The sequence below is a fragment of the Dasypus novemcinctus genome, chromosome 24, assembly GCF_030445035.2.
Source record: "Dasypus novemcinctus isolate mDasNov1 chromosome 24, mDasNov1.1.hap2, whole genome shotgun sequence".
In the NCBI taxonomy this organism is placed as follows: Eukaryota; Metazoa; Chordata; class Mammalia; order Cingulata; family Dasypodidae; genus Dasypus; species Dasypus novemcinctus.
Genome location: NC_080696.1, coordinates 35746859 through 35768166, shown reverse-complemented (window position 1 = coordinate 35768166; position 21308 = coordinate 35746859). Strand labels below are relative to the sequence as shown.

At 39.8% G+C, this 21308-nt stretch overlaps 1 protein-coding gene and 1 pseudogene across 5 annotated transcripts in view; one reads left to right on the top strand and one right to left on the bottom strand.

Moving 5' to 3' along the window:
* CBFA2T2 (CBFA2/RUNX1 partner transcriptional co-repressor 2) overlaps positions 1-21308 on the bottom strand; it is a 176316-nt gene that overhangs the window by 128080 nt on the left and 26928 nt on the right. The gene's annotated exons all lie outside the window — the stretch shown is intronic.
* On the top strand, positions 4706-5732 carry LOC139437562 (Y-box-binding protein 1 pseudogene; annotated as a pseudogene).

Below are 21308 nucleotides of genomic sequence, written 5' to 3'. Positions count from 1 at the left end.
CCTGCATGCAAACAAGAAGAAATGGACACATACCAAACACATGCACACAAACAAGCAAGAGGCAAAAAGAAGGGGGGTAGATGAGGGATGGGAAATGGCCACAGAGTTATGGCCATGATTTCCCTAGCAGCTTAAGAGGCCACTTATAAGTCACATTCTTGACTCCACACTCAAGAGTTCAGTTACAAGTTGGAGGCAGAAATAAAACTTACACCTGAGTCAGTGGTTGATAATGGTCTCATCCAGGATCCTCTAATTCAAATAAGAGGGAAAAATAATTGACCAATCAATCAAACAAGTTTAAAAAGTCTGGATTCCAGGAATGATCTGCTCTTCTCTATTTAACTCTGAAATAGCTGTGAGCCCCCTGCGTGGGTGGGCTGCCAGCCCGCTGCTCCACATGTGGGATGAGGTGGGCTGGCCCCACTGCCCATCCAGCCCATGCCCCCAGCCTCACTCTCAGGCCTCGCAGACTTCCTTCTTCCCTGGGTGTCTGGTCGGCCCTGGCCTGCCAATCCCCACCCCGGCCTGGCACTAGCATTAATTACGCACTAGCTGCATGCAGGCTCCAGGGTGGAGTGCTTGGTGAGCCAGGTGCTCTGGGGACGGGGCTGTGCCAGGAGTGACGGCGAGGCAGCCAAGCCCAGCCTGGGGGATGCCACAGGTACCAAAGGCCTGGTACCAAAAACATATTCCACACACAACTTTTACTGATCATTTCCTTTATTCTGCTCTTCTTAATCTGTCTCAGTTACTTCAGTGCCTTGTCCATACCTCTCATTAGGTATCACATTTCTTAAGATCTGGGAAACTTATAAACAATTCCCAGCTCTTTGCCTTTTATGTAAAAGTTGCTAGATATATTTTGTTTGTTTCTAAAGTTTGCACGAATCAATTTTTAGAGCTCAGATGAATAAAGTTTGAATAATCGGAAACCAAATAATTCCTTTTTAAACATATGCAAATTAAATAGTACATAATAAATGTATCTGGAAGATCAAGATAACTAAGTTTTTTTTAAAAAAGGTTCCTGGATTTGGCAAACTTTAGCAAATACAGATAAAGATGGGTAGAATAGTCCCACAAGACTTATAATACAGAGGAGGACTAGAACAAAGCAATTTACTGCAAATTCATCCTATAAAACTAGGAACCATTGGAATGATCATACATTCTGTGATGACAGGTATACAAATCTGTTTACACCATCATTCAAATGTACACCTGCACTCACTTAAAAGTATGCCTTTTTGGCCTCTTACCACAAATATTGCAATGAAGGGCAGATAAGTAAGATGTGGAAATAGGAGAACTTCACAGGCCTTCCACCCACAAAGCAGCAGCAGATAAAGATAAATTACTCTCAAAGGAACAAGAAATTGGTCCTCCAAGAAGAAACTTCCTTACATGGTATTATAGTGTAACATATAAACTTCCTTTATTACAATAAATTCAAAAAAATTTTTGGGCCTTATTAAAAAGTAGTACCCACAGCAATCTATAACAATATCACATAAGAAATTAATGTATAATTCTAAATTTGGATTTTTGACAACTTTAGACTTTTAGTTTTGCCATAAAAGAAATTTATCATACACTTTTTGGTTTACCTGAAAAGCCATCTTCTGGGCAAATGATATGAACAGACAATCCTCTGAAGAATTATTGAAATGGCCAAAAAGCACATGAAAAGACACCCAACATCATTAGCTACTAGAGAAATGCAAATCAAAATCACAACCACTTCAAAACCATCATGATGCTCATAATAAAAAGATAGATAATAACAAGTGTTAGTGAGGATGTGGAGAAACTGGAGCCCTCATACACTATTGGTAGAAAAGTAAAATGGTGCAGCTGCTTTATAAAACAGTCTAGTAGTGTCACAAAAGGTTAAACACAGAAATACAATATGACCCAGCAATTCCACTCCAAGGATTTACTACATAGAACTGAAAGCAGGGATTCAAATAGATACTTGTTGCATGTCCATGTCTACAGCAGCATTATTCACAATAGCCAAAAGATGGAAACAACCCAAATGTCCATCAGCTAATGAAGATATAAAGTGTGCTATATCCATACATGGAATATTCTTCGGCAATAAAAAGGAATGAAGCATTGAGATGTGTTACCACACAGATAAAGCTCAAAATCATTATGCTAAGTGAAAGAAACCAGTCACAAAAGACCACATATTGTATGATTCCATAACATGAAATGTTCTGAATGGACAAGTGTATAGAGACAGAAAGTAGATCAGGGTTGCCCAGGGCTGTATGAAAAGGGGAATTGTGAATGACTACCAAGAGGCATGGAGTTGCTGTCTGAAGGAATGAAAATGTTCTAAGATTAGAGTGTGGTGATGTTTGCACCACCCTGTGACCATACAAAAAAAACTAAATCGTATACTTTAAATGACTGAACTGTATTGCATGTGAATTATGTATCTATGAAGTTAAAAAAGCTATTGTCCATATTATTTATAAAGGATATTTATTTGGGGTAGAAGCTTACAATTCTACCTATAACTAATTTCAAATCAGTACCAAAAAGAATTATACCTTACTATACTACTTCCTGGAGTATAACTTACGAAGCTTACTTCTAGCACAGTGTGGCAGTTTGATATTGTTTATTAATTTCAAGAATAGATATTGGATTGTGTTTGTAAACTGGTCTGTTCCTCTGGGCATATTAGATTGTATTAGATTTCACTTTTACTTTATTAAATCAAGATCAGGGCTTTTAATTGACCATGTCATTAGGGCATGCAGAGCTGAGTTCCCACCCCCCTGACAGGGATAAAAAAGACTCACACAATTGAGTAGAATTTGGAAAAAAAAGACTCACACAGCAGTAAACACATGAAAAGGAGAACACAGAGTTGAGATTTGACGCTGGAAGCCCAAGGAGAGCCAAGCCGTTCGCCTGATAGTTCACAGCTGGCCTTGTGGAAGAGCAGAACAGCTGAGCTCGGAAAAAGACAAGTCGTGGGGAAGAGAGGCGAGCCTTATGCCAGCCTACAGCTGAGACTGGGAACACAGAGCCTTCAAAGGAAGGAGGAAGGAAGAAGGTTGAACCCTTGCAGACATCACCCACCATCTGGCATCAACACATGGCAACAGACTTTGGGTGAGAAAGTATCTGTTATGGTACCTAGAGTTGGACTCCTTAGGGCCTGGTAAGTGTAAGCTTCTACATTTCATAAACATTCTTTATGAAAGTCAACAGATTTCTGGTATTTTAAATTAGCATCCTTTTGGCTGACTAATACACAAAGCAAGACATAAAAAGTAACTCTCCTATAAGCTCATACTTCTCTGTTTAAAATTGATGTTGGTTGGTTGGTTGTTTCAGGGTGAAACTGAACACGTAGATAGGGAATAAAACCTAAAAATTAATTTTAAAATATGTATTTTATTTGAAAATAACATTTGGAAGCTTGTAGCATGTCCATCTAGCCAAATTCCAAAAAGTAAAAAAATGAAGGGACAAATTTTACAAATCACTTAAAAACCCACTAGTCTGAAAGCCCCTTGGTTATTCCAAAACCATACCCATTTAGATTGTTACATAACCTTACCTCTTTTCCAACCCTCAGATTCTGGATTTCAACAACTTCCAGAGAATCCAAAAATGTGATAAAGAGAATAAAAGAAGAAAATGTCATCAAAGGTCACCCAGTTTAGCTACATCCTTTGTCTCTTCTTTCCTGCCGCCCCAGAACACTTAGCCCACATGCCTCATGGCAGGACACAAGTCCATTTCGATTTTTTAAAGTACAAGATTTGGGGCAGCAGATGTGGCTCAGTGGTTGAGTGCCTGCTTCCCCCCTGAACCTCCAAAAAAAAAAAAAAAAAAGATAAAGTAAAAGATCTTAACGTTTACTAGGAAACATTTCAATTTTATTTAATACCTACTATATACCAGGCACTAAGTTACATGTAATTCTTTTAATGAAAAAATAAAAAAGTATCTGTACATATTTTGGTGAAATGTCTACTCTAAAACCTAGCTGCAACAAATGTAACTGTTAAAAAAACAAAACAAAATCCACCTTCAGGATTTTGGCTTTTGGCTTTTAAGTCCAAAGACTCTCTGCATGCCTCCCTTCCTTGACCATTTTCCATCCCCTTCTTTTGCTTTTTCTTCACAGCATTTACCTCCACAATAAGTTTTACTATATATTTGTTTCCTCGTTTATTAGCTGTCTCCTCACTGGACTATGAGCCATATGGGAGAACAGACTTTTTAAAAATTGTGTGGGTCTCTGAGGCATGAACTTCTTTTTGATCACTGCTCTAGCTCTAGTACTTAGAACCATACATGGCACATAGGAGCACTCAATAAATGTGTTGAATAAATGGACATTCACACCCAGAGTCAGATCCACAGATTCCCTACCTCCCACCACTGGCCTCCCGTAGTATTATTTTTGTAGAACATCACTTTAACTTTACACACTTGGTTTTCATAAAAGACAGAAATAGGGGAACAGTGTGTAGCTCAGTGGTTGAATGCCTGCTTCCCACATACAAGGTGGCTGGTTCAATCCTAATAATAAAGAACCATTTACTGTGCTTCCTTCCTTTTATTTATAACTCCTAACAATCGAGTTCGATCAGGAGCAGAGAGCAGACCCCAGAGAGCACTGAGCCGCCCCACTGCCACTGCAGCTAGCCCAGTCACCATCACAGCAACCATGGGCAGCAAGGCCGAGATACAGCAGCAGCCTGCCACCTAGCCCTCAGCACTGTGGACACCAAGCCTAGCACCACCGCAGCGACACAGGGAGTGGAATCCCGAGCAGCCTCACATTGGTGGCACCTGCCAGCAAGGACAAGTCATTAAAACAAAGATTTTGGGAACAGAAAAATGGTTTAATGTCAGAAACAGATACAGTTTCATCAACAGGAATGACACAAAGGAACACTGTATACCAGATTGCCATAAAGAATAATCCCAGGAAGTACCTTTGTAGTGTAGGAGGTGCAGAGACTGTGGAGTTTGGTGGTGCTGAAGGAGAAAATGAGGCAGAGGCAGAGGCAGGGAATGTTACAGGCCCGTGGAGGTCCAGTGCAAGGCAATAAATATGCAGCAGACTGTAACTATTTTAGATGTTATCTATGTCTAAGCAATTACCAGCAAAATTACCAGAATAGTGAGAGTGAGGAAAAGAACAAGGGATTATCGAGAAGTGCTACCAACAAAAAATGAAAAAAAGGAAAACAAAAGTGCTATCAAAGGACAGACCTCACAATACCTGCCTTACACAGGGGATTCCCATCTTAATATATGCAGATATCCTATGGGCGCTGACCACAGTATTCCAACCCTCCTGTGCAAGGAGAAGTGACGGAGGTTGCTGACAACCAGGGTATAGGACAACAAGGTAGACCAATGAGAAAGAATACGATCTGGGTTATAAACCAGGATTCCGCAGGGGCCCGCCTTGCCAAAGACAGCCTAGAGAGGACGGCAAAGATACGGAAAATCAAGATAAGACCCAAGGTCAGTAGCAATCTCAATGTCCGTACTGCCATAACTTTAACTACCAATGTAGATGCCCAGAAAAGCCTAAACCACAAGATGGGAAAGAGACAAAAGCAACTGATCTACCAGCTGAAGAATCTGGCCACTCTCAACTGAGCAGAGTGGGGCTGAGTAAATACGGGCTCACCATCTTTACCATCATCTGGTTTAGTCATCCAATGAGAAATGAAATGTGAAATTCCAACAATAAGAAATGAACAAAAAGACTGGAGTGGAAGATCTTAAGTGCTTGTTTTTGTCCGTTGACCAGATAACTAGAACTATCTGCATTATCTACACAGCATGGGGCTTTTATTATTTTTACCTAAAGGCATCTCTTTATGGTACTGACAAACAGTTTTTTAAAAAGCATGGTTCTTCTCAATACACCTTTATTTTTTTAATTGTTTCATATCTGGTCTGAGTCTTTTTTCCCTCCCCTCCCCTACCCCCAGTAGTCTGCTCTCTCTGTCCATTTGCTGTGTGCTCTTCTGTATTTGCTTTGTATTCCTCTCAGCGGCACCCGGAATCTCAGTCTTGTTTTGCTGTGTCATCTTGCTTCATCAGCTCTCCGTGTGTGCAGTGCCATTCCTGGGCAGGCTGCACTTTTTTCATGCTAGGAAGCTCTCCTTACAGGGTGCACTCCTTGCGTGTGGGGCTCTCCTATGCGGGGAACACCCCTGCGTGGCATGGCACTCCTTGCACACATCAGCACTGCACATGGGCCAGCTCCACATGGGTCAAGGAAGCCCGGGGTTTGAACCTTGGACCTCCCGTGTGGTAGGCGGACGCCCTATCCATTGGGCCAAATCCACTTCCCTAGCTGATATTTTTAAGAACCTCATTTTTAATTTGTAATAAAAAGTTTACAACATGATTTTTTCAAAAAAGTAAACAAACTGCAAGCACCTGTTAACAAAGGTCTTAAATAACTGTGTTTAAAAAAAAAAAACACCCACACGCGTGAGGAGGGGCAAGATGGCATCTGAGTAGACCCTTGTCATCTCTCTGCAAAAAACTGGCTGAGTGGGGACAGAATCCTGCCCAAAGGAGCTGTTTTGGAAACCACAAAGTAGGAGGTTTCTGGACATCGATCTGGAGAGACAAAAAAAGGAGGGCTTGCTCAAGGTAAAACCATGGGTTTCTGGCACTTGAGCTGGAAGCAGCTAGGGCTATCAGCCACAGCATTCCCTGAACACCGAGCCAGTTGTACCCCAGACACATGATCCCCATACCTGTGTTCCCAGAAACTCACACTCCCTGAACCCCATGTTCCCTGAGCCCACATTCCCCCAAGCCCATGTTCCCTGAACCAAGCACTGCCTAAACCCCAGCATACCCCTAGCCCACTGGTCTCAGACAAACTCCAAGAGAGGGAGGGTTCTGGTGAGGGGTACAGAGGAACCCGAGGAGTGCAGGTTCAATTGTCTGGTCCCCCCCCACCTTTTTTTGAGCTTGGTGGAGTATGCCAGCTGGCCTGGGGTGAGGCTAGGAAGATAGGAGAGATGAAACTGCTGAGAGAGCCCCATTTACCTAAACGCCCAGGGATAGGGAAAGTGGTATGGGAGAAGGTGGAGTCCTGTGCAACACATCTAATGGAGGGGGACAGTAGGACCTGCTTGGTAGGATTCCAACAGCATATTTAGGGTTCCCAACAAGGTGTAGGTGCTCTCTCTCAAAGAGACTGAGAGTCGTCATTTCCTGTGGTGAGTTGGTTCACCAGGGTCCCATTTGAAACTCGGAGGGGAGCTCTCATATAGTCTTTCTGCTGCCCTGGGACAGAGGGAAGTGAGGAAAGAAGGGGGAAGGATAGACTCCTAATCAGTTTATTCAACAGCAAAGAGGACTCTTGCTTGAGGACTTGTCTGGTCTTTTTTATTTGTTTTTTAGTCTTTTCTTCCTCTTTATCCCCCCACCGTCCTTTTTTTTCTTCTTCTTCTCTTTTTCCTTTTTTTTCCCCTTCGATTTTTCTATTAGGTGCTGCAGACAGTGTTTCTTGTTTGCTGTGCTTCCTCATCCTCAATTTCCTGTTTTCTGGGTGTACTGATTTTGGCCAACGCTATCCTCTTTCCTTTCCATCTTTCCATCTTCCATCTTCTTTTGTTTCTCTTACATTCCACCTGTTTAGTCCCCAGTTTTTCTGACTTTTTATTTCTAATACCTCCATTCTATTTTCTATTTTTTATTCACTTTATGTTATTGTCCTTTCTTTTCTCATTCCCTCTCTCCTGATCACACTGGCCTTTTAATTCATATTATATTCTTCTCTATATTCAATTTACCATCTCATTGCAGGTACTCCACTTTTTTATTAACTCTACACAACTTACATGAGTTTAATATTCATTCTCCTAGGTCTCACATGAGTCTTCTCTTAACATTTACTATCAATACTACTATCATACTTTTTCTTCTCTTACCTCTTTTGCTTTGCATGGCCCTAATATTTTCCATCAAAGAAACTTAGACAACAACAAGGAAATAGAATAACAAGAACAAAGTGTACTACACACATACCAAAACAGCACCTACACAAACCCTGAGACTAGATGGAGAAGTTAATCAACTGAACAAACGCATCCAGATAAAATGATGACCAGACAGTGTCAAAAAATTACAAACCATACAAATAATCAGGAAAACATGGCCCAATCCAATGAAAAAACTAAAATCCAGGAAGAGGAGTAGCACATCCATCAACTAATCAAAGCCCTCAAAACAAATATCATGAACCAATTTAATGAAGTGAAGGAAGAGATTAAGAATATTAAGAAAATATCTGGAGAGCATATAGAAGAAATTGTAAACATATGCAAAAAGATAATGGATATGATAGTGCTGAACGGCACAATCCAAGAAATCAAAAATACACTCTCAGCAAATAACAGCAGATTTGAAGAGGCAGAGGGAAGAATTAGAGATGTGGAAGACAGTGCATCTGAAATTAAACAGAGAGTAGAACTGATGAATAAAAAGACAGAAAAATTCCACCAGGGAGTTAGGGACCTGAATGACAATACAAAACACAAACACACACATTATAGGCATGGAAGAAAAAGAAAAGAAGGGAAAGAGGACAGAAGAGGTGGCTGAGGGAAAAATAACTGAAAACTTCCGAAACCTATTGAGGGAGATGGATGCACATGTCCAGGAAGAAAAAAGGCACCCCAAACATTATGAATCTCAACAGGCCAACCCCAAGACATATACTTGTCAAAATAGCCAATGTTGGGAAATGGACTTGGCCCAGTGGTTAGGGCGTCCGTCTACCACATGGGAGGTCCGCGGTTCAAACCCCGGGCCTCCTTGACCCGTGTGGAGCTGGCCCATGCACAGTGCTGATGCGCGCAAGGAGTGCCCTGCCACGCAGGGGTGTTCCCCGCGTAGGGGAGCCCCACGCGCAAGGAGTGCGCCCCCTAAGGAGAGCCGCCCAGCGCGAAAGAAAGTGCAGCCTGCCCAGGAATGGCACCGCCCACACTTCCCGTGCCACTGACGACAAAAGAAGTGGACAAAGAAACACGACGCAGCAAATAGACACAGAGAACTAACAACCGGGGAGGGGGGTGGATTAAATAAATCTTAAAAAAAAAAAAATATCCAATGCTCAACACAAAGAAAAAATACTACAGGCAGCAAGAGAAGAGAACTATCTCATAATGGGAAGCTCAATATGATTAAATGCTGATTTCTCAACTGAAATCACAGAGGCAAGAAGGCGCTGGTATGACATAGTCAAGATACTAAAAGAAAACAATTTCCAGCCAATACTACTTTATTCAGCCAAGCTGGCAGTCAAAAATGACGGAGAGTTCAAAATATTCAAAGATGAACAGAAACGAAGAGAGCATTTTAACAAGAAACCTGTCCTTCAAGAAACACTAAAGGGAGTTCTGCAGGAGGAAAGAAGAAAACAGGAAAGACAGAGTTGGAGGAGAGTGTAAGAACATTAAAAAGACAAAAAGAGAAAAAAAAACATCATATACACAAAACAGAAAATATGGCTAATGTAAGTAATTCCTTGAGAATAACAATACTGAATGTCAATGGATTAAACTCACCTGTCAAGAAACACAGATTGGAGGAATGCATAAAAGGAAATATGACCCCCCTATATGCTGTCTACAAAAAAGCCATGTCAGACCCAGGGATTCAAGGAGAATGAAAGTGAATGGCCAGAAAACAATCTTACAAGCAAACAATAACCAAAAAAGGGCAAGAGTGGCTGTATTATTATCAGCCACAACAGACTTTAAATACAAAACTATTGAAACAAACAAAGATGGACACTACATATGAGTAAAAGGGGTAATTTTTCAAGAAGAAAGAACAATCATACTCATTTATGTTCCTAACCAGGGCACCTCCAGATACACGATGCAAACACTGGAAAAACTAAGGGAAGGAATAGACACCTCTACAATTATAGTGGGGGGACTTTAAGACACCACTATCATCATTGGACAGAACATCTCAACAGAGAATCAAAAAAGAAATAATAGAAGAGCTGGATCTAATAGACATATACAGAACATTATACCCAAATACAGCAGGGTTTCTATTATTCCACATGCTAGGCCACAGAGAAAGTCTCAATAAATTCAAAGAGATTGAAGTCATATAAAACAATTTCTCTGACCAGAGTGGAATGAAGCTCCAAATCTGCAAGGGCCAGAAACCCAGACTAGGCATCAAGATATGGAAGGTAAGCAACACACTCTTAGACAAACAGTGGGTCAAGGAGAAAATCTCAAAAGAAATCAATAAATACCTTGAAACTAATAAAAATGACAATACAACATATCAAAATTTATGGGATGCAGCAAACGCTGTACTGAGAGGGAAATTCATAGCCATTAACTCATCCATCAAAAAAGAAGAGCTAAAATCAAACACCTAACTGCACATTTGGAGGAATCAGTAAAAAAACAACAAACTAACCCCAAAGGAAGAAGAAAGAAAGAAATAACAAAGATCAGAGCAGAACTAAATGAAATAGAAAATAAGAAAGCACTAGAAAAAATTAACAAAACAAAGAGCAGGTTCTTTGAGAAGATCAATAAAATTGACAAACCCTTAGCTAGACTAACAAAGAAAAAAAGAAAGAAGATGCAAATACACAAAATAAGAAATGAGAAAGGGGATATCACTATTGACCACAGAGATATAAAAACTATCATAGGATACTTTGAAAAACTATATGCCAATAAGAAGGACCATTTAAAGGAAATGGGACAAATTCCTAGAAACACATAACTGGCCTACACTGACAAAAGAAGAAATAGATGATCTCAACAAACCAATCACAAGTAAAGAGAAAGAACCAGTCATTAAAAACCTCCCAACTAAGAAGAGTCCTGGGCCAAATGGCTTCACAGGTGAATTCTACCCAACATTCCGGAAAGAACTAACACCAATCTTGCTTAAACTCATTAAAAAAATTGAAATAGAAGGAACACTGCCTAACTCGTTCTATGATGCCAACATTACCCTAATATCAAAGCCAAACAAAACGCCACAAGGATGGAAAACTATAGACCAACCTCTCTAATGAATCCAGATGCAAAAATCCTCAACAAAATACTTGCTAATTGTATTCAACAACACACTAAATGAATTATACACCATGAGTAAGTGGGTTTCATCCCTGGAATGCAAGGATGGTTCAACATAAGAAAATCAATCAATGTAATACACCACATAAAGAGAATGAATGGAAAAAAATCACATGATCATATCTACGGACGCATTAAAAGCATTTGACAAAATATAGCAGCCTTTCTTGATAAACACTGCAAAACATAGGAAAAGAAGGAAACTTTCTGAACATGATAAAGGGTATATATGAAAAACCCAAGAGGAGGCAGATTTGGCTCAACTAACAGAGCATCCGCCTACCATATAGGAGGTCCATGGTTAAAATCCAGGGCCTCCTGACCTGTGTGGTGAACTGGCCCAGGCACAGTGCTGATGCATGCAAGGAATGCCGTGGTGTCCCCCACATAGGGGAACCCCATGCACAAGGAGTGTGCCCTGCAAGGAGTGTGCCCTACAGGGAGAGCCACCCCACGCAAGTAAATTGTAACCTGCCCAGTTGTGGCACCGCACACATGGAGTGCTGATGTAGCAAGATGATGCAACAAAAAAAGACACAGATTCCCAGTGCCACTGACAAGAATGCAAGCAGACACAGAAGAACACACAGCAAATGAACACAGAGAGCAGACAATGGGGGGAAGGGAGAAGGGAAGAGAAATAAATAAAAATAAAAATCTTAAAAAAAAAAAAAGAAAAACCCAAGCTAACATCATTTACAATGGTGAAATCCTAAAATCTTTCCCTCTAAGATCAGGAACAAGACAAGGAGGCCTACTATCACCCCTCCTATTTAACATTGTGTTAGAACTACTTGCTCAAGCACTGAGGCAAGAACCAGACATAAAAGGCATCCAAATTGGAAAGAAGAAATAAAAACTTCACTATTTGCAGATGACATGATACTATACATAGAAAGCCCTGAGAAATCTACAATAAAGTTGCTAGAACTTATGAGTTCAGTAAAGTTGCAGGTTATAACATCAATGTGCAAAAATCAGTAGTATTTCTGTACACAAATAATAAGGAATCTGAGGAGGAAATCAAGAAACAAATACCACTTACAATAGTAAATAAAAAAATGAAATACCTAGGAACAAATTTAACTGAAGATGTAAAAAACTTATACACAGAGAACTACACAACACTGTTCAAGGAAATCAAAGAAGACCTAAATAAATGGAAGAATATTCCCTATTCATGGATAGAAAGACTAAATATCATTTAGATGTCTATCCCACCTGAGCTGATCTACAGATTTAGTGCAATAAAATCCACCCAATAAAAATCAACACAGTTTTTTTTAATGAACTACAAAAACTATGAAATTTATTTGGAAAGGAATGAGGCCCTGAATAGCCAAAGACATAATGAAAAAGAAAAATGAGGGAAACATACCGGGCTCAACTGATAGAGTGTCCGCCTAGATATGGGAGGTCCAGAGTTCGAACTCAGGGTCTCCTGGCCCATGTGGTGAGGTGGCCCAAGCACCTCGCTGCACGTGCAAGCATAGGAGAGCCCCACGTGCAAGGAGTATGCCCTACACTGAACTACCCCACACAAAAAAAGCGCAGCCTGCCCAGGAGTGGCACCACACACACGGAAGCTGATGCAGCAAGATGATGCAATGAAACAGAGATGCAGTTTCCCAGTTCCGCCAGATAATGCAAGCAGATGGAGAAGAACACACAGTGAAAGGACACAGAAAGAAGCAAACGGGAGGAAGGAGAAAAAAGAAAATAAATCTTAAAAAAAAAAAAAAGACATAGTGCTTGGAGAACTGGATATCCATATGCAAAAGAATTAGAGGATTACATTCTCATACCTTATACAAAAATCAACTCAAGATGGATCAATGACCTAAATACAAGAGCCAAGACCATAAAACCTTGGAAAACAATGTAGGGAAGCATCTACAGGACCTTGTAATAGGAAATGGCTTCATGAACTTCACACCCAAAACATAAGCAGCAAAAGAACAAATAGACAAATGGGAACTCCTCAAAATTAAAGCCTTTTGCACCTCAAAGGAGTTTGTCAAGACAGTGAAAAGACAGTCTACTCAAAGGGAGAAAATATTTGGTAACCATATATCTGATAGGAGACTAATATCCTGCATATATAAAGAAATCCTATATCTTGAAAATAAAAGGACAAACAACCCATTTAAAAAATGGGCAAGAGATGTGAACAGACACTTCTCCGAAGAAGAAATACAAATGGCTAAAAAGCACATGAAAAGATGCTCAAAATCACTACCTACTAGAGAAATGGAAATCAAAACTACAATGAGATACCATCTTACTCCCATTAGACTGATGGCTATTAAAAAAAACCAGAAGACTGTAAGTGTTGAAGAGAACGTAGGGGAATGGGAGCCCTCATCCACTGCTTGTGGAAATACAGAAGAATCCAGCCAGTCTGGAGTACAGTTTGGCAGTTCCTCAGAAAAGTAGGTATAGATCTGCCATATGACCCAGCAATTCCACTGCTGGGTACATACCCAGAAGAACTGAAAACAAGGGCACGAACTGATATATGCACACCAATGTTCTAGTAGCATTATTCCTATTGCCAAAAGTTGTAATCAACCCAAATGCTCATCAACAGATGAATGGATAAAGAAAATGTGGTATATACATACAATGGAATACTACTCAGCTGTAAGAAAGAATATAGTACAAACATACGGGATAACATGGATGAATCTTGAGGACCTTATGTTGAGTGAAGCGAGCCAGACATTGAAGGACAAATACTACATGACCCCTCTGATATGAAACAAGCAAACCAAGCTATCTCAAGAGAGCTAGAGGCTGGATGATAGGCTTACAGAAAATTGGGGGGGGGGGGGGGGAGAGATAGGTTGTGAGCTGACGCCTATGATAAAGTGGAGATAAGCAGTTGTACAGGGAAGGGATAAGACAGGGGCATAGGGATACAATTGGGTGGGGCTTTGCAGGCTTGAGGGGCACTAGGGCTGGGTGGGTAGGATGGCCCAAGTAATTGGGGGGAGGGTGTGAGGGGGAGCAGATGAACATGGGAGATTGTACGGTATGTGGTTGAAACTATAATGTTCAGAAAACTCTTTAGAAAATATAATAAACAAGGGTTACTTGTTTAGGTTGTTTAATGGGGGGCATCTGGCAGGCTTCTAGGGAGTATGTGAGTGCTCATCTTGTCATAGTGTGTTAAATCACTGGGTGGAACCCACACAATGAGTGGGAAGGTATACTTCCATCCTGTGGAGGTTTGATGTTCTCAAACATAGGGAAGGGTGTCTCTAGAGAGAATTGGTGGCTCCCAATGGGGGAAGAGAGTCTAGTGTGTCAAGCCCTCGGCATTGTTACAAGTATCTTTGAATCTCGTCCTTCAAAGCAGTGAAGCTTGGTTGTCACTGTGGGCCCTGAGGGGAGTGGGAAAGAGGAATAGGATAGATGGAAGCAGAGGTAACTTGGGGGCAAGAGAAGTGTTCCACAAGATCATACAACGATGGATATACGACATGTTAAATTTCACCAAAAATTATAGAAGTGTATAGTCTAAAACATAAACCATAAAGTAACTAAAAATTTATATAAACGTGTACAGTCTAAAATATAAACCATAATGTAAACCTGGATAGAACCATGTTTTGGTAGCTATGTTTTAATATCTGTACATCAGCTGCAGCAAATATAACATGAACAGGTAAAAAGATCATTGCTGGGAAAGGGGGAAAAGAGTTTGATGTTGGATATATGAGAGTGCCCTACATTGCATATGTGACTTTACTGTGATCTAAAACTTTACTGAAGACAAAATTAAAAATTTAAAAAAAAAAAAAAGGATGTAGACACTGAGGAAGGAATGAAAGAAACTGCCTTGCCACTACACATACAGGGCAATGCCTATTACAATGATGAAAGGCAAAACGTCAAAAAGAAAGTTTTACAATATTTTTCATTTTTTATTTTTTTTTTTATTTTTTATTTTTTTAAAGATTTATTTATTTATTTAATTTCCCCCCCTCCCCTGGTTGTCTGTTCTTGGTGTCTATTTGCTGCGTCTTGTTTCTTTGTCCACTTCTGTTGTCGTCAGTGGCACGGGAAGTGTGGGCGGCGCCATTCCTGGGCAGGCTGCTCTTTCTTTTCACGCTGGGCGGCTTTCCTCACGGGCGCACTCCTTGCGCGTGGGGCTCCCCTACGCGGGGGACACCCTTGCGTGGCATGGCACTCCTTGCGCGCATCAGCACTGCGCATGGCCAGCTCCACACGGGTCAAGGAGGCCCGGGGTTTGAACCGCGGACCTCCCATATGGTAGACGGATGCCCTAACCACTGGGCCAAAGTCCGTTTCCCTATTTTTCATTTTTTAATACCCCAATTTATTTTTTACTTTTAGTTTTTCTAAATTAGTATGTGTTCTATTTCTAGTCTTTAAACCTACCATTACTATTTAAGTTTCCTACTAACTGAATTTGCCTATATATTAGGCTACATTTTTAAAGAAGTTTTGGATCACAGAGGGGTTCAACTATGGAAGGGGAGGAACACTGGTGTGCGATGTTATTGATGGGGGACACATAGTTGGGAGGGAGTTCTCCAGGGTATGTATATAGGGTATATAAAAATGTTCGGCCATATTCGTTGGGTATTTTCATAGTATTCAGAATTACAAATGACAACTGAGGGAGTGCTGAGTTCCTAGCCAGGGGAGATCTGTTGCATTTCCCAATGGAACAGCAAGAATCCCCCAAGTGCAAGGGCAAAGACCAGTGAAGAAGGATGGTCCAATGATGAGCCCTTGATACTGATGACTATACTTATGAGCCTGTGTCCCTGAAATTTCAACTAGGCCTAGAGCTGCAGGGTGCTTAAGAGTTACCTCCTGAGAGCCTCCATGTTCCCCAAATGTGGCCACTCTCTAAGCCAGCCTGCTCAGGAATGGCACCGCACATACGGAGAGCTGACACAAGATGACACAACAAAAAGAAACACAGATTCCCGTGCTGCTGACAACAACAGAAGCGGACAAAGAAGAACACGCAGCAGCAAATAAACACAGAGAACAGACAACTGGGGCGGGGGAGGAAGGGGAGAGAAATAAATAAATCTTTTTAAATAAATAAATAAATAAATAAATAAAATAAAATCTGTAGTTTTCATCCATTACACCTCAAATTTTAATGTACCTGAACAATCTTGTTAAAATACAAATCAGTAGGAATGGGACAGACGCTGGGATTTTATTTTATTTTTTAGGTACCAGGGACTGGAGACTGAACCTGGGACCTCTTGTGTGGGAAGCCGGCACTCAACCACTGAGCCATATCAGCTCCCGAGTTGTTTTTTTCATTTTGCTTTGCTTTGTGTTTGTTTTTTCTAAGAGGCACCAGGAACCAAACCTGGGACCTCCAATATGGGAGGCAGGAGCTTAATTGCCTAAGCCGCATCTGCTCCTGGATTTTTCCTTTTCAACAAGCTCCCACATTACACTGATATACTGCTAGTCCTCAGAATATACTGTATGTATCTACTTTCCTTATGTCAAGGTAAATTTGGTCTGCCTGTCCCTTCTTATCTGATTCTTAAAGGGAAGGTAAACTCTTGAAAACAATCCTTAAAGATCTATCAATCATCAAGGTTCCTTGAACCTTTCACTTGGAGTTTCTTCTTAATCGTATTTGGAGATCTTCTTTGAACCTTCTCAAATGCTGTCCACATACATCTCTTAAACTGAGATGCATAAATATGAAGGTTTTAAACTTCAAGTATGATACAGCCAACTCCTGGCTCCCTTTCATGCATCCCAAAGATATAATGGTTGTTTCTGAAATAACATTAGTATGGATTCATTTTTAGTTTGTAATCCCAGATGAACTCAAATCATGTATATTACCAGTTGCTCCCTACATTACATTGGCTCATTTATCCACAATGCTCTATTTCTCTATAAAACATAACTGCATTTGATCTGCTGCATTTCACTATTGGTTTCTGACATAATTTTCCAGAAGGTCACTTTGACTTTTAACCCAGTTCTCCAGGGAACCAGCTCCTAGTACTGAGTGAGTGATTTATTTTCTCTAGGTCTTAGCTGTTTCATTTATAAATACAATTACGGCCAAGAGTCATGGATGCTCTCTAAGGCTCCCTCTACCAAGAACCTATGATTCTGGAGCCTATATTTCCATTGTATTCTTTAGTACATGGGACATATGACTTTTGTTTTATCCTCTTTTGCCTAATTACAGTCCCTTTTTGCTTACTTACCAGTTCTTCAGAGAAAGGCACCCGTCGTATCCTTATATGGGTAACACTCTCAGAGAAATTACGATAATAAGATGGAAATATCCTCAAGTAACTAAAATCAAAATTTAAAAATAACAACTTGAAATCTTTATCAAACTTAAAATATCAATTTCAATCTAATACAAACATAAACGCCAAATTACACCATTTTTGGTTCATTTTTTATTGTTGTTTTTGTCCTTACCACAGCCAACACCTGTCAAAGGTAAAAGCAACAATTAGGTGTATGTGATAGTACTCTCGGGTGCGGTTTATCAAGGGGAAGCAGTCAATTAGCTCTTCTCCTAAGTCTTACCAGCTGTGTTTTCCTGATGACAAAGAACCTCCTCACCTGCTCCCACAGATGATACTGCTACAGTTAAAGTAAAACACCTGGTTCTACACATCCATTCCATGCAGTCTGCTAGAACAATGCTAGATGCAGATGAGGCGAGCCCAGGTCAGCATTTTCATCCTATTCCCCAGGTTTAGACTAAAACATTTTAAAACACAGGATGCTAAAATACCTTTCATCCCCAATATACCAGAATCAATAATGTTAAAGAATTGTTATAATGTGCAACAAACCCAAATTACAAATTTGGTTGGCAGCCCATCCAAAACTACTTAATTTATAACATTTATAGGGAAAAACCTCTAGTAAAACAAGGCCATCACTCACCAGCAGTCAATGCTAAATGAATGGGAAATGCTTTAAAAAAAAGTGAAAAATAAGAATTTCTTCCTAGCTTTTTACTTATGAAACTGAATTACAACTGAGAAAGATTTTATCCTCTCAATGGGACCGTAGGTCAACATAACTTCTAATTAAATCATCAAGAGAACTGTTCTCCCCGTTAGGAAGATTTAGTGATAGCTGTAAACTAAAACCAGTAATTATTTCCAGAGCAAACAAACAAACAAAGTCTGACGTAATTTTATGCCACAATCCATGAATTAGTTTGATGTTGAAAAGTTACTTTCAAAGATTTTTAATGCTTATAGAGAAAATTAAGCATTAAATTGAAAATTAGGGCTGTCCTAAGAATATAGTAAAATACAAATACGAAAGCTTTATTACTAAAACACAGTATTAGCATATTGATATATAAAATAAAAGGCAATCAGATAAAAAATTACTCCTTGAGGGAGCTGATGTGGCTCAGTGACTGAGTTCTGTACATATATACATACATAAACACACATATTCCTCAAGTGAATACTCTCTAAAACAGTACGTATTAAACTTGTATACACATGTGATGGACTCTCCAGAGAGGATTTAAAAGAATGAGGCTATCAGAAATTCTGATTAATTGATCTAGGGTGCAACCTGATCAAATAGTGATTTTTTAAATTCCCCAAGTAACCTTATTACTGTTTTTTTTTTTAAACATACAGTAAAAGTGCCACTTTTGATGTACAGTTCTATGAATTTTAACATATGTCTACACATATTCATGGAACCACCATAACTAAATACAGCACAGTTCCACCACCCCCAAAAAGTTCCCTTATGCTGTCCTTTTGTAGTCAGATCCTCCCCTCCCCCCATCCTTAATTCCTGGCAATCACTGATTTGTTGTTCTCCATCACTAGTTGTCCTTTTGAGAGTGTCATAAATGGAATCATATAGAATATTACCTTTTGAGTCTGGCTTTCCTCACTACCTTTGAGATTCATCCAAATTGTTGTGTGTAACATTAGTCCTCCTTTTTTATAGCTGAGGAGTATTCCATATATGGATGTACCACAATTTTTAAGAACCTGTTGGCCTGCTGAAGAACATTTGGGCTTCTTCCAGTTTTTTATGATTACGTGATAGCACTGCTATAAACATTCATGTACAGGTTTTGGTGTCAACATACATTTTAATTTCTCAATGGTAAATACTTAAGAGTGGGGCTGATGGGTCACAGGATAAGCATATGTTCAAGTTTATAAGAAATTAACTGTTTTCCAGAGTGGTTGCACCATTTCTCATTCCCACCAGCAGTATACAAGAGATCCAATTGTTCCATATCCTCACCAGCACAGTATTTTTTATCTTACCATTCTAATAGGTGTTTAGTGGTATCTTGTAGTTTTAATTTCTATTTTCCTAATGACTTAATGATGTTAATAAAGATGCTTACGTGCCATCAGTATATGTTCTTTGGTGAAGTGTCTGTTCAAGGCCTTTGCCCATTTTTAAATTGGTTTTTTTTTTACTAAGTCTTGAACTTAATATATTCTGATACAGCTCCTCTGTTGGATACGGGAATGGGAACTGCAAGTAGTTTCTCCCATCCCTAGGTGATGCTAATAAGCAACCTAGGTTGAGAACCATTACCTAACAATAGAACTAAGGCCCAAAACCCATGCTCTCCTCCTCTGATATTCAGTGTGGTCCAAAGACCAATACAGGTATCACCTGAGAGCTATTAAATATGTAGATGCCAGGCCCACCCTAGTCTTATTAAATCAGTTACTGCAGTTTAACAAGACCCTCAAGTGAATCATATACCTAATAAAATTTGAGACATACTTCATATTCATTGCCCAATTATCTGATTTCTGACATTGGCAAAAGCTAAATGGACCAAAATAGGAGCATTTTTGGTCTGAGAATGACTTGAGAAATAATATCTGAAAAACCATCTGACAGCTTTATAACCAAATATCTGAAGTTACAGGACAGAGTTAACAGTAAAAGGTTAAAGTTATGGGCAGATTCTACTGAATATTAGGAAGAAGCTTCTATAGAATCACCGTTAATGTAAGGAACATTAGAAGCACTGACACAGTGCAGGGATGGCTGCACCTCAGGAGAGTTCTGGAGGAGATTCCTCCAGTGGGACATGAAGAAAGAGGGAGGAGGAACTAGATAAAGACTAAGATTCTTTCCAACTCTTAAGATTCCAAATGACTGTAAGTCAATAATATTATTCATAACATCAAAAATTAAGGGCCCTGTTTGAACATTTACTGTCTCTCTTCTAAATTCTGGACTCGTTTGAGACCTTTACTCAAACTGTCCTCTCAGCTTTGTAATACCCTCATTCCAGACACCTGGATTTTGAACCTGTACTTTAAAATCTGATGAACTTACATCAGAAAAATGAAATTATCTATCAGACCCTCCTTGTCCCTACCTCAGTCAGTTTTATCTAATCTCTCTCCTAATACTTTCTCAGACATCTCCATTTATCGTGCTTACCACAAACTGTCTTCCAGCAAATAGGTTTTGCCCCATAACTCTCCCCCATCTAGATTCAGATTCTTTGTCAGGTTTGGCAGTGTTCCTCAAATTGTAGTCTTGAGATCACTTGTAAAAATTACTTAGGAGGCTGGTAAAAATGCAAACTCCTGTGCCCCAATCCAGATCTCCCAAATTTAAATCTGTAGGGTAAAGTCCCAGAAGCTACAAATGACAAGTTCTCAGATGCTTCAGATGTACACCAAGTTATTTTTCCATCATTATTTTACTATAGCCTACATTTACCAGTTACTTGACATTAATTCACCTACATTACTCTGGAACCCTGAGACACATACAAACTCATTTCCTGTTAGGATATATCCTGTCTCCAGCAAGAGCCCAATATACCTTCCTAGTCCACTGATATGCCTCTAACAGGTCTTGTGCAAATATTTTGCATATAACAGGTCTTCTGCAAATGTTAAACAACATATCCCACAATGGCAGTTCAATTCCTTTTTCCTTCCGAGAAAAATATGAACAGAGCAAGAATTTGATGTGTGTCATTAAAAGTTAGATTATTGGTTTACAATGGTGGAAATGATCTCCAAAATATCATTATAGCAGTCATGAGCTGAAAATGGGAAGGCTCCTATAACTTAGGTCTAAATGGGTTGATCTACCACCACCTGAAGCTCTTCTTTCTCTATGTCATAATTAGCAGAAAAG